This window comes from Rhyacophila brunnea, unplaced genomic scaffold (assembly GCF_057557595.1).
Source record: "Rhyacophila brunnea isolate RB1 unplaced genomic scaffold, BYU_Rbru_1.0 scaffold_10, whole genome shotgun sequence".
Taxonomy (NCBI): domain Eukaryota; kingdom Metazoa; phylum Arthropoda; class Insecta; order Trichoptera; family Rhyacophilidae; genus Rhyacophila; species Rhyacophila brunnea.
The window spans coordinates 2,408,279-2,425,075 of NW_028232752.1; the positions used below are offsets into that span (position 1 = coordinate 2,408,279).

Here is a 16,797-nt window from a genome sequence, read left to right on the forward strand (position 1 = left end):
TATACTAAAAGTTGTAATAAATTCCACGGTTTAGTTTTTATGTGATAGCTATTTCGGTTGTAACACCTTAATCAAGACTGAAATTCGATAAACGGGTTATTCTTGCCAAGATAGGTGACTTACAGAAAAAGGCGAGATTTTAATTATTAATAATTATGGAATAATTCTTTTTAACATAACCGGAAACCTTACTATATCATTATACCTATTAGTATTTGAAATAATGAATGAAGAGTGAAGAGAGAAGATCCAGTCTCATTCTGTTAGTAAATATTACTAGATAATGTTTCATTCTAAATAGAAAATGATTCAAATGGAATTCTACTAAGTAGGTACTAGAATCTAGGATTCTAGGCAGACCAGACAGTATTCTATCTCTTAAATCACCTGTAGAGAAACATATTAAGTATTATGTAAAAATAAATTATTTCTGCGATCCAAAAGAATTATTTTTAGCAATTTCTATAGTGTGCATAACCATTCAGACAGCTAGCATGTAAATAGTATACAAACTAGCATAGGCAGTCGTCAAAACATTTAATACCTCTATGGTTTTATCATACCGCACGTGACAACAGAGCTTGCACTTGTGTCCGGTAAATTGTACCTACATTTATTATTATTAATATCATTATACATTATGGCAGTGAATATTAAATGTTTTCAAATAACAGATCATTGATACCAGGGGCCCTATGTTAGAACTTGCGAGTGCAAGCCGCCCGGTCGACATGACGTCATATGACATCATTGTGACGTACTACCGGAGTGATAATAGCACTCGAGAAAATAACGCTGGTTAGACAGTGGCGTTATTCATTGTCACCATACACATATAGGTGTTTCATCATAATAATATCTATGGTGAGCACTGTGTGCTGGGCGGCATGCCTCGAGCCTGTATTGGCTGACGTCACAATTACGTCATGTCGTCGGCTGACACACGAGTCGATAGTTAGGAAATCGCGGTGCAGATGACACGTTCTTCGACCGGCATTTCACCGTGTGGTGATTTGACATTTTCAAAACATCTGTATGAAGTACAATAATATCGCATATATCTTCATAAGTAGTTTGAAAATTAATTTAACTTAACTAATTATTTACATACAATTTAATGTAACCCAACCGGTTATGCATAGTGTGTAGACCTAAAGATTTGTTGAGAAACTGAGGCAATTATTGCAGACACTCCATTCAAAACTCTATGAAAGGATCGCAAATCGATATATTATTCTGTTGAAGTTGTTATTAATTACCTAATTAAGTTTTACCAGGACTTCTCATTCAAAACTCAGAAGTCGCTCGATCTACAAAATGTATAATGCGGTCTATTTGATGCTAGAGGTCTGAGAGGACTAGGGAAGCTATCCACTGGCTGCATGGCAAGACGCGCTGGGCGTGTCGCTAAACCGTGGTAAGTGGTACGTGGTAAAGAGCCAAATAGTCTATGAATAAGTCAAGACCCGCTATAGTTTACGACGCTTACTTACGTCAATTTGCAGCGCCCTGTGGTTCGGCCCAAGTTGGCCATAAATTTATTCTTATACAACTGGCTTATGAATCTATATTTCTCTATAAATGAAAAGATCGTAATGATGTCCATTAAGGCCAAGACACACGGCAATACAAACGGCGCTGCATCAACACATGCCAATTGATTTCAAATGTAACCAATTGGAATGGTCTCGCTCGATTCCAATTGTATATGTTTGAAATCAAGCAAGGGCTAATACACGCAACCTTGCAATTCGTGTTTGAAGGTTTTACTTGATTCTAATGGGATGCATTTTACTGCACAATAATATTAAATGTACCGCAAGTATTGTGAAGACAAGTAGAAACTATTACGTTTAACGAAGTTCAACAGAACCTTTGTCTACTGTTTATTTGAATTAACTGTTATTTCAAAGGAATTCCACATGCTTGGTTGCAATTTCCACAAAAACAAATCCTTGTTTCTCATGATGAGAGTGCGATATTAGATCTAATTTTACTGGAAATGAAAATACGAGTAGGGAAATTTAAATAGGCCAAGCCGAATCTGAGAATAAGTGACACACCTAGATTGAGCATCATAACAAGAAACAGAGACGGCCTAGGGTGAGAGGTAATAGACGGAGGAGGATCGAACGCAGCGCGAAGGGTTGAAAAGCGATGGAGGGGGAGGGAGTCATATGTCTACGGCTGTTGCACGCGCCACTCGCACCCCCTCAAATATCGATCTGTCTCGCTTTCCGCCTTCTTCCTTTGTGGCGCTGCCTACCCCTGTCCCGTCCCCGCGAAAGGGAAGCCGCGGCAACCCCTACTCGGCCGACTGGCAGAGCAAGCGTGAGTCTGCCCGACAGTCTGGCGGGAGACACCGTCGGGAGAGATTGCGCGTCGGAGGCCGAGGACGTTTTCGACATGCAGCCAATGACATTAATATGGACGAAGCATCTAGAAAATAAAATGACACTCACTTTGTGTCGGGTCTGCCGGATGGCGAAATACATATTTTAATATCGGTATCCTATACGCTCAAATGAACATTCTGCTTGCAAGCGGTCTGGCGACACCGCTGGGTCTGCCCATACAAAATTTCAGGTTTCGACTCCACCGTTATTATTGTGTTACAAAATGCCAATGTGCCTAGTTAAAAATTGTAAAAAAATCTACTAAACACTCCAAGAAAGATGGGATATCACTTTGCATGTGTTAGTATTATGTATTATTTATAAAATGCCATTTTAAGATATTGATGAATGTTTATTCAACGCAATTGAATGACAGGAACCATTGGACAGTCAGTCGCCTGTGATTCGCTCGGCTCACTTGCGTCTAATCTCCGAGAAGTCGTAAGTAACCGAGAATCTGTTTCTAACGCAATGAGTCATGACACTAATACGCCATTACAATAAAGGTTATATTACTATAAATTCTCGAAGCTTGTATCGCATAATGGAAACGGATACGTCAATGGTCACGTGACATCTACCTATACATCTGTGAATGACTTTCATGCACAATTTCTCGTGCGCGCCGGGTATGAAGTGAGTCGTCCATTTAATATGTCATTGCATGCAGCAGACAAAATAATGCTCGCGATGTAAATAAAACTCCAACAACAAATCGTTAGGCCCGATTAAAAGTACTAGAAACAGAGGCGTACATAGAAAGATTCAGCTATGCATACAGAACAGATTAATTAATAAACAAAAATGTGAAGCCAGCCGCCCTACACCAAGAACGTAACGTTCTGGACACAAAATGTCCTCAAATATTACCAACAGCGTTTCATTTACGTGACAAACTGTAATGCAATTATTATGATACAGATATAACTATTGTAAAGAAGATATCATTTTAAGTTTGTCCCATATTTGTCCACACTCGAGAATTAAACCATGTTTCAGCATCTCCAGTAAGCAACTCACTTTCCATTATTGCTGTTTCCTAGATGTGCAACTTGAAAAATTTGCTTTTAACCTTCCGGATGTAAGGGAATAAATTAACATATCGATGCTGCAGATCACAAACCTTATATGTCAAATTTTATGATTTTGACTTTATGATATCAAAAAATCAACAAAAATTTAACGGATCTGTTGAACTTTACCTCCTATGTCAAAGAGAAATATAGCCCAGTTTATTGATCTTTTAATTAAAACTCCTATGTCATATTCATCGTATTATGCTACAAATAAATCAGTTTTAACCTTCCCCTGTAAAATCGTATTTTTTGACTAAGAATGTCTGTGATCTGCACCATCGATATCTGACCAAGTGCAATTTTATCGCAAACCTATAGAATATGAGACCGCAAAATATTACAAAATGACTATCAATGTACTAAATAGATAGGATAGGTGTTTTCGCTCTGTTGCCAGGAGTTGCCAAAAATTGAAAGAGAAGAGCAAAGATCTGGAAGAAGAGCATTAGTATTTTATAAGCACAAACCCGCTAAATTCGATGACGATCGATAATAATGATCTACAGATTGATTGGTGTCGCCAAGTAGATATTTATATCGGACGGAAACGAAGATGAAAAAAAATCCTAGCACAAGATACTAAATAGAATCTAAAGATAGCACGACCCTTAACCTGGTAGCGTCTTGCCAAACCCTAATTATCAGAGAGCACGGAAGAGACAATTTTCGCGTCTACATAGATGTAACCTTTGGCGACCGCATTTCAACATCGCCCATACCTACTACAAACAACACCTGCAACTACAAACCCTACTGATTTCAGTATATCACAGAAGTCTTTAGCGCTAACGTCCCCACGCGCTAAGCGTTTTAGAAGATAGAACAGTAGGTACGTATCTATATAATGACAATGAGAATGTGTCAATGGTTTGGCTGTATTTAAATATTTTTAAATACAGCCTGACAGAATGAGCCGAATAGTGCCTAAAGATGTCGAAAGGCGTAACCCGGGTCCCAAAAAACGATTCAAATGGAATAGTACAAAACTTAAATGCTTTAGAAATAAATTAATACCTACTGGCTACTAAAAAAATCTATAATACAAAATATGTACATGGTGAAATTTATTTTTTTAAATATGCATAAGTAAAGTTTTTCTTTCATTCTTCCGGAATGAAATATTATTTATTATGTTACGCGCGTTATTTCAAAATTTGTAATACCCGGAGTGTTCTAATTTCGAATGTCTCTTTTAAAAATGGAAGAATCCCGTTGTGTTTACTTTTAAAAAGAAAGATATTTTTGCCACTGAGGTCAGCCACTCTTATTTTTAACATTTCTCATTCCAGCTGACATGTTTTATTTTAATTTGAACATAAATATTGTAAAGATACCATTCTTCTTTTTATTTTTATTTAACAGACTTTAATTTAATTAATGTAATTTTCTCTTCCCATTACACGACAAAAATAGGTATGTGAGTACTCCCAACAAAATATTTTTATTGTTTATCATTACTCAATCTGTTAGTGGTATCAACGAATCAAATTTTCTCTTATCACTGTAATGGAATTTTACAAATTAAAAATTAAAGCTGTGTACACAACCAGTCCAACGTTGTCAACTCAGGCCCGTTTCAGACGGGATACCGGTGTCGCGCTCGATATAATATAGAATGCCTTTGTATTCGAATAAACGGGCCTTTGTATTATGTTAGTTATGTTACGTTATAAATTAGAACATAAAACTGGCTGCGGTAATAAAAACAAGTGTATCGGCGGCTTGAGAATGCAGCGGCCGACGGAAAAGTGTACCGGACACGCGTTGACTCATTAGCTCTGGGGCGTTCATAAACATACTACAATGGACACTTTATTCGAATACAAAGGCCCCCTTATTATATACGAGCGCGACACTGGTGTCCCGTCTGAAACGGGCCTTAGCGTTTTCTTTTTGCCAGATCTAGTATTTTTAAATATCTAGCTTGCATAATACGCAACTGGCATAATATAGCGGTAAATCTAAGGAATTCGACAGAACAGAACAGCATAAAATATCGCACAAAAAAGCTTGAATATTACACCAATTTGCTTTAAAATCAATATGCTAGCCTCTTGTGCCTTATATCGTACCAATTAATTAAATGTAACAAACTGATTAAAATTGTTGGTTGTATGGTTGTATTTATTAGTAGCGAAATAATTAATTCTTCATCGATATACCTATTAATATTTTGTTCTCGCAAGTGCTGATTTCTATACATCTTTTTAAATTGTAAACAACTGGCTTATTTCCATACCCTATCTGGCATATTATGTTTGTAAATGGCAGTTGTCAATACTGAATACTACCAACCAAAGTTAAATAAAACAATGTAATTACCAGACCTGGTCCTAGCAAATGCGAGGCCCGATTGGAGTATGTGTGCGGTGTCCCGATGCGATGTCGAAGGTATATTATTATTCTCTTCATAAACGGATGAGGGGGGTTGATTATCAGTGTGAATCTGGTTTACTTGAAAAAACATTTCAAAAAGATCTGCATGGATATAATACTTATATGTACATAGGTGTGTATTATTATATAGTACTTTGCCGAACATTTTGATTGTAATATAATACAATTGGTTACTTAATCAAGATGATTTTTTCTTGCTTTTATATCGACAGTTTAAAATTCAAGCTTCTTCTTCCTTCAATAACAATTAATAAACAGGGAGGAGTACAATGGAGGAATGCAAAATACTTATTGGCTGCATTTACCCGTCCAACAAATTTGTTTTGTACTATTTATTCTATGTTATTCAATTGTGTACCCTACCTGAATTTATTAAGAACACGTCGATTTCGATTTTTTTCTAAAAATTTTATGTTTCTACTGCACCAAGGTTAGGTAAGCTAACTCGAAGCTCGTGCTCGAACAAAGCTGGGATGGAGTGCTTTCGGACGTCTGAATATTATCTTCAAGAGTGACCTACCATTATGTCTTAAGCGTAGGGTGTTTAACCAATGTGTGCTACCCGTGCTCACGTATGGCTGCGAGACGTGGACCCTCAACACGAGAGATGTCCAATGGCTAAGAGTCACACAGCGAGGCATGGAGAGGTGCATGTTGGGCATCACGCGAAAGGACCGTAAGAGGAACGAATGGGTTAAGAAGCAGACAAGAGTACGCGATGTAATAGACGTTGCCAAACAGCTGAAATGGAGATGGACAGGGCACATTGCTCGCCGAAAGGACGGCCGCTGGACAAATACCGTCATCCAGTGGTACCCAAGGGGTACGAAACGGCCACAGGGTCGCCCTAAAAGCCGCTCGATTGACAAACTGGTAAAATTCGGCGGAAATACGTGGCAGCGAACGAGACAGGACCGAGAGAGTTGGAGAAAGCTTGGGGAGGCCTTCATCCAGCAGTGGATTGACCCCGGCTGATGATGATGATGATGAAGGTTAGGTACCCGTTTTAAATGCTATATACTTTACTAAAATATTTTATTAAACTTAAAAACAGACTTTAATCTAGGTATTGCTTTATTATTTTTGTTGTTTTTCATTGCAACCCATGCGAGTTCCCCCCCCAAAGCGTGAGACCGGAGGTACAATCACCCTAAAATCGAGCCTGGTGATTACAATTCAATAAATAAGGTAATCTGATATACGTATGTCATTATATGTTTACTATTTTCATGGTAAACGTTGGAAAATCTTTTAGTAACGATTATATTCAGAAAGATATGAAGATATAGGACAGAGTGTGATCAAACCACGTGACGCCTTCGTCAATTAGAAGCATGTTTTATCGTAATGGATGTATAAATAAAGTTATATTCAATCAGTATAATGATAATATAAGATAATAATTATAATAGACAAAATTTTCCTGCGTGGGCAACACTGTATCACGAGGCATGCTGTGTCAGCTGTTTGCAGGCGGTAAGGTAGGAAACTGCTGCGTGACATTTGAAACGTGTCTACGGAAATAAATGAATAAAATTGAAGTTTATAAATAGCTGAGTAAACCAATGGTAAATACACCTATATTATATTTTTGCCGTTCTATAAACGTACGGATTTATGTGCCGAAAGGAGGTAAAGTCATACTTACGAAACTTGCGTAACGGATAAAAATACTACGTATACCTCAAGGAAGTAGCAGGTCGCGGGTTCGATCCGAGGGTTGGGCAAACACGCGAGTTGTATTTTTCAATGTGTATCGATCCAATCAGTGCAAGAAAGTAATACATTGAGCTAATGGCTTACAACTATTTCTCATAAAAAGTCCATTATTACAACATCAGATCTGTTCAGACTCATATAGTTCAAAATGAAGAGCGTGGCTCATGATGAATAAATAATGCTGTTATACAACATACGAAATAGAAGACATTTTAAAAGCTCATACAATATAAAAAGAGTGCGTCTATCTATATATTGTTAAATACGCTTAACATAAACACGAAATCAAGTCGTCGGTAGTTTTGAAAAGGTCGCATAAGCCCACGAATTCTTAGTGTTTTGCAAACGAACCGTGTGCCGTTTTTAATGAGCAATGAATTTTAAAATGAAAATTCGTGAATATTATGGCCCGAACACATTACCGTCACGGTATGACGTGCTGTCACGCTGAGATAAGATATAAACGTTAAGATAGAGATAATGATTCACTATACCTATCTCCGGTGTATATCTCTTATTTCAGTGTGACAGGACGTGATGTGATAATAATGTGTTCGGGCCATTGCAGTCGAATAACCTCACAGAAAAGACATCAATTATCCACCCACTCTTTCCATACCTATTTTCCAATATGCGTGTTCCTGTTCCGAGTGATGTATGTAATTTTTTTATATTACTTATGATAATATTTTAATTAGAAAACGATTCATTTTCAAGGCCGGCACAACGGTAAAGCCGAGTAGACACGATGGCTTCACGGTGAAACTTTGCTAGCATCATCTCTATGCTCGTCTACCGTATTAATCGCAAGAAAACTGTAACTTAGATAGTAACCACAGTGCATGAGATAAAAATGAGAAATCTGTAACTTAGATTTGACACGGCTCGGATTGTTATAAGTTATAATAAATAAAACTTTGTAACTTTTTCGCGAGTTGTTCGCTACGAGATAAAGAAAGTATTTATGTTAATAATAAGTTGAAACTGTTACAATTAGTTTAACATAATATTGCAATGTTGTAAGTTGGCAGAGAATATTGTTTATTCATAGCACAGGTTACAAATAATCATTATCATCAAGTATAACATTTGAGAAACAGAAACTGTATTGTAGATATCAAGATTATTAAGTATTTTTATGAGAAATGGTTGCCAGTCATTCATTTGTGCAACGCATTGTATCTTTGCTCTTGCAACGAATTCGTCATAAACTTTAAAATGGGTCCTCCGAATAGTTAAAACCAGTCACAATATCAATTATATTTGAATTAAAAACGCAACCGTGAGCGATCGGTCGTTATGTGTCTGTAATAATAGAAGTATATACTACCTACTTAGCTATCTATTTTCCAAGTAAGTATAAATATTTTACACAAACTGCATTTATTATTTGGAAAATTCTAAAAACATCGTATTTATCGTATAGGACCTCTAAATCAGTCAGTGCGTCGCGCCTCTTCGTCACTAAATGTGCAATTGGCTCTGCACTTGGGCACTGCTGAGAAGTAAAAATAACATGTTAATATGCCATGAGAGAGATTGGAACTTAAGGTTTGGCATTTCGGATGCTCTGTCACGCAAACGAAACGCGCATTCAATATTGGCAATACTTGACACTAGGTGCGCTTTGCGTTTATTGCGTTTAATGAACCTAACCTAACCATCCATAAAGCAATAAACAAAATCCGGCTAGGTCCATGGCCACTGGCTTTCACATGAATATCTTATTAATTGGATCTGTATTGTACACTGACTTCAATTAACATTTAATAGTACCTACTGCCAGTGAATATAGTACGCAAGTATAGTCGAAATGATCCCTGTGGTGGGGATGTGACGTATTTTCGTGGCGCTCGGTGGTGGGAAGAACAGATTTACTCATATTATAACTACATATTGCCATTCAAGAAGTTTAACTTCAATACTATCGACCGAAAGTACTTGATGGAATTTGAATTTAAATTATAATGGGCTATTAGGAAAGATAAATTGATCATTTAGGATAGGTAGGCTCTGCAAGTGTGCTCTATTTAGCTCCAATAACGACCATTGTTCCCAGAAAGGACGATTTTACACCTCTTGAGTGTATTAGTGATAAGGTAGGGCTTTTTTAAAAAGTCTTCAATTATTCATAATGTGTTTGTTATATTGTTTATTGTGATCCTTGACTTAATAGGTAGGTGATAAAGCTTTTACCTACTTAATTGTAGTAATTTGATGTATAAGTTAGAGTTAACTATATTCGTTGCCATTGTGTATTTGCCTTTTAGTGAGTGCACATTGTGCCTGAAGATGCCAAAAGGCGAAACCCGGGTCGCAAAAAACGACTCAAATGGAATAGTACAAAACTTAAATCCATTAGAATTTAAGTTTAACATCAATCAAATATATGGTTATAGTGTTTTTCCCCATTCCGGTTCAGCAAGAGAGGCAACCTGTACTGCGGTGATGATAGAACATACTCCCGCGCAAAAAAGGCTCACAAGCTCTCACAGCGTTGTGAAATGTGGATACGGGCGGGTGGAGGGAAGTGAACCGAGCCGAGGAGCGGTTTAAACCGTTATCCGGCGAGTTGCCGAGCCACTGCGGCCGTCGACATACTCTACACTCCACATTGTTAGCGATATCTTCAGTGAAATGAAACTGGAAAGTGATAACCCTTTCCATACAAATAATTGGAACAATGTTCACAAACAGTTATGTGCATGCGTCAATTATTATAACGGCCTCGGTAACATCCATTCATATATCATTGGCGCCACGATCCAATGCGAGTATTAGCCGTCTCTAAGAAACATCTCTTTTGCTAGTCTTGTATGGTGGATGAAGACAACCGCTGTGATTGGGGATGACTAGAAGGTGTAGATGGAGCGCCGTCAGGAGGAGAAACGAGAAGTCGAGATTTGGTGGTTGCTCCGATGGATGGAGGAGCGACTTTTATTTGCAGTATGTGCCAAGAGCGTTATGTTACAACACTTATGATACTGTTCTGAGGTCCGAGCTCGGTGGAATATAATGCTGTGCGGTGCAACTGATACGAAGCTTTCTGATCGGACGGAGATTATGATTGATACTAATAGGTATTTAATTAACTCATCAACGACCTGCTAATTATATGCATGAATATTCGGTAAATTGTGAGTCATTGTTGATAAAGTTTGCAATTGAGAAATCTGCTGGCTTCAGCATTATTGCACTTCAATCGTTTCGACCTCGTCTAATAATGTCACGCGTGTAGAATATGCTGACTGTAGATGCGACAATTGTGCGATAGTTTAAATGACTTGCTAATTCTTACACTGTTGAAATAATGCTGACAAGGCCCGAAGTCATTGACCACTACATCTCCACCCCGTCTTCCGCAAGCTCCCTCCACTCAGGGGTGGTATATATCTTTCCACCACAGGCTAGGTTTCCCGAACCTCCTTTTCATTTCTGGAATATTTAAGAGAAGCCTGAAGAATGATGATTGAATGTCTTCCATCGTTGAATCATGGTGGCTAACTTAAGTAATATGTTGTCGCTAAGCAACTCATGACCTGCCAAATTCCACGGGACGTTACTGATTATAACATTGTTGAATGATGGTTGAGTGTTTATTCTGTGAAATCTAAATCGATTATTATCTATATAATACATCCATTATTAAAAACAAAAACATTAATTTGTGGGAAATACGTATATTTTTTCAGATTCTGGTATAGTTAAATAGTTGTATGACTGGTTTAAACTGTTTTGATGCCGCCTCTCAAATTTTCTGACGAATCGGTCGCGTCATTTGCATCAACGAATATCGCCGCTGAAAACCCCTCTCAATATCCTTTAAATATATATACCCAGAATCCTCTAATCTTTTTGATAAGGTTTAACATTTCGATCCCTAGACGAATAAAGTATGAGCTTTATTTTTTTTGTCTTTATTATTTTATTTTTGACAAGTCTTAATTAAATTTAAAGTGTCCCTGTGAAGTCTAAACCATGGTACGATTTGTTATGCAGAGAAAGTCTTCCAATTCATGAGCTAATATCGTTGAGAAACGCGTGATCCCAGACATATGAATTCGTTGACTTTTGCCAATTCAAAAAATCTGACCGAATGCGATTTGAATCCACATCCATCGCAATCAGGGTTTACGTTTAGTTAGTAGACTATAGATACATACGTTTTTAAAGTTTACGTATTTAAATAAATCTCCGCGTCATTATTGAGTCTTGAATAAAGACAGTTACTTACTGACAAATAAGTCAAAAATATGACTGACAAATATTACAAATCATAAATAATTGAGATATAATTATACCAAATGTGAGTTACCACTGACCACTGTCTAAATCAGTGGCGTCCCGTAGCACAGCGTGGCCGGCAGTGTTAGATTAAATTAATATTATACAATAATCGAAGTTGCCTGTCAATGCAAGTTCATTGTTCTCATTCTGTGAGCGGCCATTTGTTATCTAACGTTAGCATTGTAATAAATAACTAGAAGGTTGCACTGGCTGCACACTGCAGATATAAACGCAATGCAGCTAGTTGCTAGTCTATAAAAATACAACTATAACCCAATCAAACTTTTATTAAACTGCAACTAAAGTTAAACAAGTAAGAAATACTGGTTTATTCCATTCCAACAATAATAAAAATTAACATTAAATGTATTAAATTAAACATAAATTTGAGTTGCATAGTCGAAAGACACGAGCCTCTCATTAGTAGCGGGATCCTCGTTGGTGAAACATAACTTGGACGTTTAAAAGGAGTCACAATTCCTCAACAGTAAAGGACGCGAAATCAAAGAAGATGGGTATTTACTGCTACCACATTGAATTGTGTCGTATTGTAATTTGTTGGTGGAAAGAGTAAATATGTAGGTACATGGCCCCCACAAAGGGGGGCTGACAGGGTTCTAGCCTGGGTGCCCGGGCTCAGGAGGGGCCCAGCTAGGCGAGTCGACCAGAAGTGAGATAACCACACATCATAAATTTGCTTTAATAGTTAAAAAAAAGTCGCCCCCGGTGCTATTTTCCTTCAGTAATGTTATTATTTAAAATTATGAGGTAATTTTTAAACGTGTATCGATACTCGACAACCCCATTATTCAAATGGATGTATTAAAATATATATACATTAATTTTACCGCGTACACCATTTGGAAAACGCTACTGTAGAGTGTCACACTGCCTTAAATCCTTAGCGATAGGTAGGGGACCCGCCAAAGAACCTAACTTGGGAGCCCGCTTCAGGATGTGGGGGCCATGGGTAGGTACCTACTAAAAAAATGTACCCATCCAACATTAGTGTTTTATTTCTTTTGCTATTAAGTACGTAACTAAGTATGTCTTTTAGTTCAGTATATATGTATAAATTAACTGGCTCCTTAACTACAATGTGGTCATATCTTATCCAAAGAAACATACACGTCGCCAAATCAATTATTTAATTGTCATCAAAATATATAACTAAAATGATGACACATTATTATGCTACCTATAAAATAATATAACATTCTGAATTATGACGTAATGTATCATAAATCGATAGATATCTATCGATGGAGTACGAAAGCACAATTTTATTTATAATTATGGAATTAACTATCAATTCCACTAACTCCCAGATAAGAGGGAAAATAACGTACCTACGTACCTACCTACTAAAGAAATGTTTCTAAAATATCAAATTTTGTGATGTAATTTTTCTGTTTTAATAAGACTTCTTTAAATGATTTATTAATACTAATTGTCGAAAAAAATTATATGATTTCTGCAAAGAAATTTCTGAAACTGGTAATTTATACAGGAATTAAACCACGACAATAATTCCTAATTAATCATAAAAGCAAGGCAACACTGTAATGACTTCAGGAAACGTTTACCAACTAGTAAGATAAAATGTAGAAAACCGATAAAAATGTTTTATGTTCCACGAGTCACCGTTGTTTCTTTAGTATAGGTATATGATGAAGGCGATATTAAGATCTTACAATCTTACATTGTAAGTAAACTTTTGTTATATTATGTACTATGTATTTATCACTGCAGATGTTATCTTAGTACCAGCAAGAATGATGAATACTGAATACATGAAAAAATTATTAGGTATACCTATATTTGTCACGAATTGATGTATTTTTTTTTATTCCGGTTTTTTTTAATCGTACAAATTACCGAAATATCGAAAGCGCTTAGTGATAAATAATTACTGACAATGATATTGGTTAGACTAGAGTGGAAACTGGATCGTAAGCGTAAGTTTTACTTACTAAAACCTCTTTACCGGTGTCTGCCTTATCGGAGATTAGCCAAATAGTGCAATATCGTCGCTACAGATTGGTTTGTTGAATATCCGTTTTTGTCGAAATCGACCTTTTAATGCAGAATATTTTTTTGTATCTAAATCAGCGGTTTCCAACCTGGGAGGCGCGCCTCCCAGGGGAGGCGCGATCTATTGCCAGGGGAGGCGCCAAAATTTTTTAATAAATTAATTTTTATACCATAATATCTACAAATAAAATATTTGGAGCGGAGAAATTTAAAAATGGCGCTTTTGCAAACGCTCTGTTTCGGTAATGCACAAAACGACCGCTGGTTGCATGAAAACAATAACCTCAAATTTAAATGTCACTCGTAGCTAAAGTGTCAACTGAAGCGTGTAGGCAGGGTGTGATATTGTTTTTTTTAAATTGTTTTTGACGTGATTTCTTTAATATAATATAACAATAATACATGTCTTCACTTTTAAATGATTTCTACGCCAGATATATTGAAGCAAACAAAAATCTATTTCCTGAGTTCTTGGTTAGTTTGCTAATGCATTTTTCATATTATTTTATTAATAGTAAAAAAGTCGCCTGCGGCGCTGCTTTGTTTCAGGGCTATTAAATATTTTAAATATATGGGTGAAAGATCCTGGCCTGTGGGCCCTATTCAGTATGTGGAGCCCATGATAGAATCCATTAATTTTTGTCAATGAACGATGATGAATTTGGTTGACTTCTATTAAAATTGATTGTGGTAATAAACAAGCTCATTCGTCGCATGAAAAAAAAATTAATTAAAAAATGAATTTAATATAAGTAAGTAGTAAAAACTTGTGTGTTAAAAAAGTGTCTGTATTATTTAATGAAATAAAGGGGGGGAGGCGCCAAGATTAGATTTTTTTTAAAGGGAGGCGTAGTAACATAAAGGTTGGAGACCACTGATCTAAATAGACTAGAACCATCCTTTTCTCTAAATTGCTTTGTAATGAAAACAGCATTCATATGCTGTAAAAACAACAATTTAAATACCTCCGTGTATTTAAATATAGGATAATGTAATTTGTTTTCATCTACTGAACATTTTACATTTGGTCTATTCGACAAACCAATCCTACAGCGACGATATGTTTAGATAAAATATATTTTTTTGACTAAAAAGTAAATAATTGTTAAAACATTGTATTATTTAATGGTTGATTTATTTTATAGAAACACGGAAAAATGTGCTGTATTCAAAATATCTAACTAACCAAACAAATAATAAATATCCTTTCCCTAGTATTATTTCTTCCTCCAGAGGGTTTAAGAAAAAATCCATTCATTCTCAATAATTTTATGCAGTTACTGCGATGTATAAAAAAATCGCCCATATTATACTCACACAAGAATTTTCCTACAATTGCAAGTAACCAAATCACACATGACGTAAGATAATTAACTGAATGTGCCTATTTGCATCACATTACTCACCATAGATACAGGATGTCCGGTTATCCTGCAGTGAGAGAAGTTTGAATGTGTGTCCTTGTCGAGTGAAAGCCATGTCGGCCTCCTTCCTGTGTCCAGTAATCCGACATCCTGAAACAAGGAAATACGGGTCAGTTAATTATCATGACGATAATAGGTTAACAACATTATAACACATATATCAGTGGAAAGTGGCACCTAAGTCAATGAATAGTGCTCGACAAACGAAATTCGTGTATTCGAATCACACTCGGTTCAATATTCTTTGTAATATTTTTCAACTAGACAATTAAAGGGTAGGCGAAAAGAAAGATCGTTGTCACATTTATTCAGTTTTGAGATAAAGTGAAAAAACTTAATTACCTTGTTATGTTATTTATTAAACTTAAATTTAAATTAATCATACATGTCAATTTAATATCAATTACACTCACACACTCTAGTTAAATAAATATAGTTTTGGAAGGCAAAAGAAATATATAAAAATATTAATATTCTTTGTCAAATGTTTGTGATAATGATCTTTCTTTTGAATTTCAATGTTTTCTTGCTGATGTCAATGTTTGGACAATGATTTTTATTATTTTTTTCAAAGTATGCCATATAATAGTTTACAAATGTATCCACATGATGGCATCATTAACTCATTTTGCGATCTTTGTGGACCTTTCTTTCCGCCTACCCTTCGTATCTGATCTCCTCCCCATACCTCATTCTACTATTTTCCCTACCGAACATGATGAGTTTGTCGATCCATCGCTTAAGCCGGCTCGCACATCACAACTCGCTTTGTGTGCCTGACGGCCATAAATCAAAACCTCGGAGACTGCCGGCGAATGTTGCATGATCACAACCTCGCACATCTGCCAAGCGCTGCTAGCTCTAGCTCTGCCAAACGCGGCGACAGTCTGGAGAGAAATGACCGATTCTGCAGCTGTGTGCATGCGCGGAGTCGATATTGGCCGGACATCGACATGCAGGCTTTGGCCAATGCAACTAGACGAATGTCGCAGTCGCAGAGTTGCAGTTGCACCGGCCAATCTGCGAAGCTCCATTTGATAACGTTTGTTTCTTGGTTTACGATGACGTCACATCGACGAATTCGTCGTAAGACGCATGCGGCGAGTTCTGATGTGCGAGCCCACTTAGAGCAGCCCTGTTATAGAAACAACCCCTTAGGTAACACTGTATGATTGTATCTGTGCAGCGGTTACAGATCGGTCGAGCGAGATGTCTGACCCCAAGGCCAGGATTTTTCGTAGGCCCCCTACCTATCACTAAGACTGAAGGCAATATGGCGCTCTACAGTAACATTTTCCAAATGGTGTTCGAGGTAAAATTAAGAGTATATAGTATATTTTTTGACGATTTTTAGTATTTTTTAATACATCCACTTGAATTATTGAATTACATATCGATAGTATCGGCATACATCAAAAGATGCATAGCGTAACTACATATTTTTAAAACCATAATCAACATTTG

The 16,797-nt window shown here is 36.6% G+C and overlaps 1 protein-coding gene across 1 annotated transcript in view; it reads right to left on the reverse strand.

The window, feature by feature from the left end:
• The window catches only part of LOC147078812 (uncharacterized), a 186,268-nt gene that overhangs the window by 26,343 nt on the left and 143,128 nt on the right, over positions 1-16,797 (reverse strand). The window contains exon 3 of the mRNA XM_085949683.1: positions 15,316-15,423. The gene's annotated coding sequence lies outside the window, so the exon portion shown is untranslated. The remainder of the gene's footprint in view (positions 1-15,315; positions 15,424-16,797) is intronic.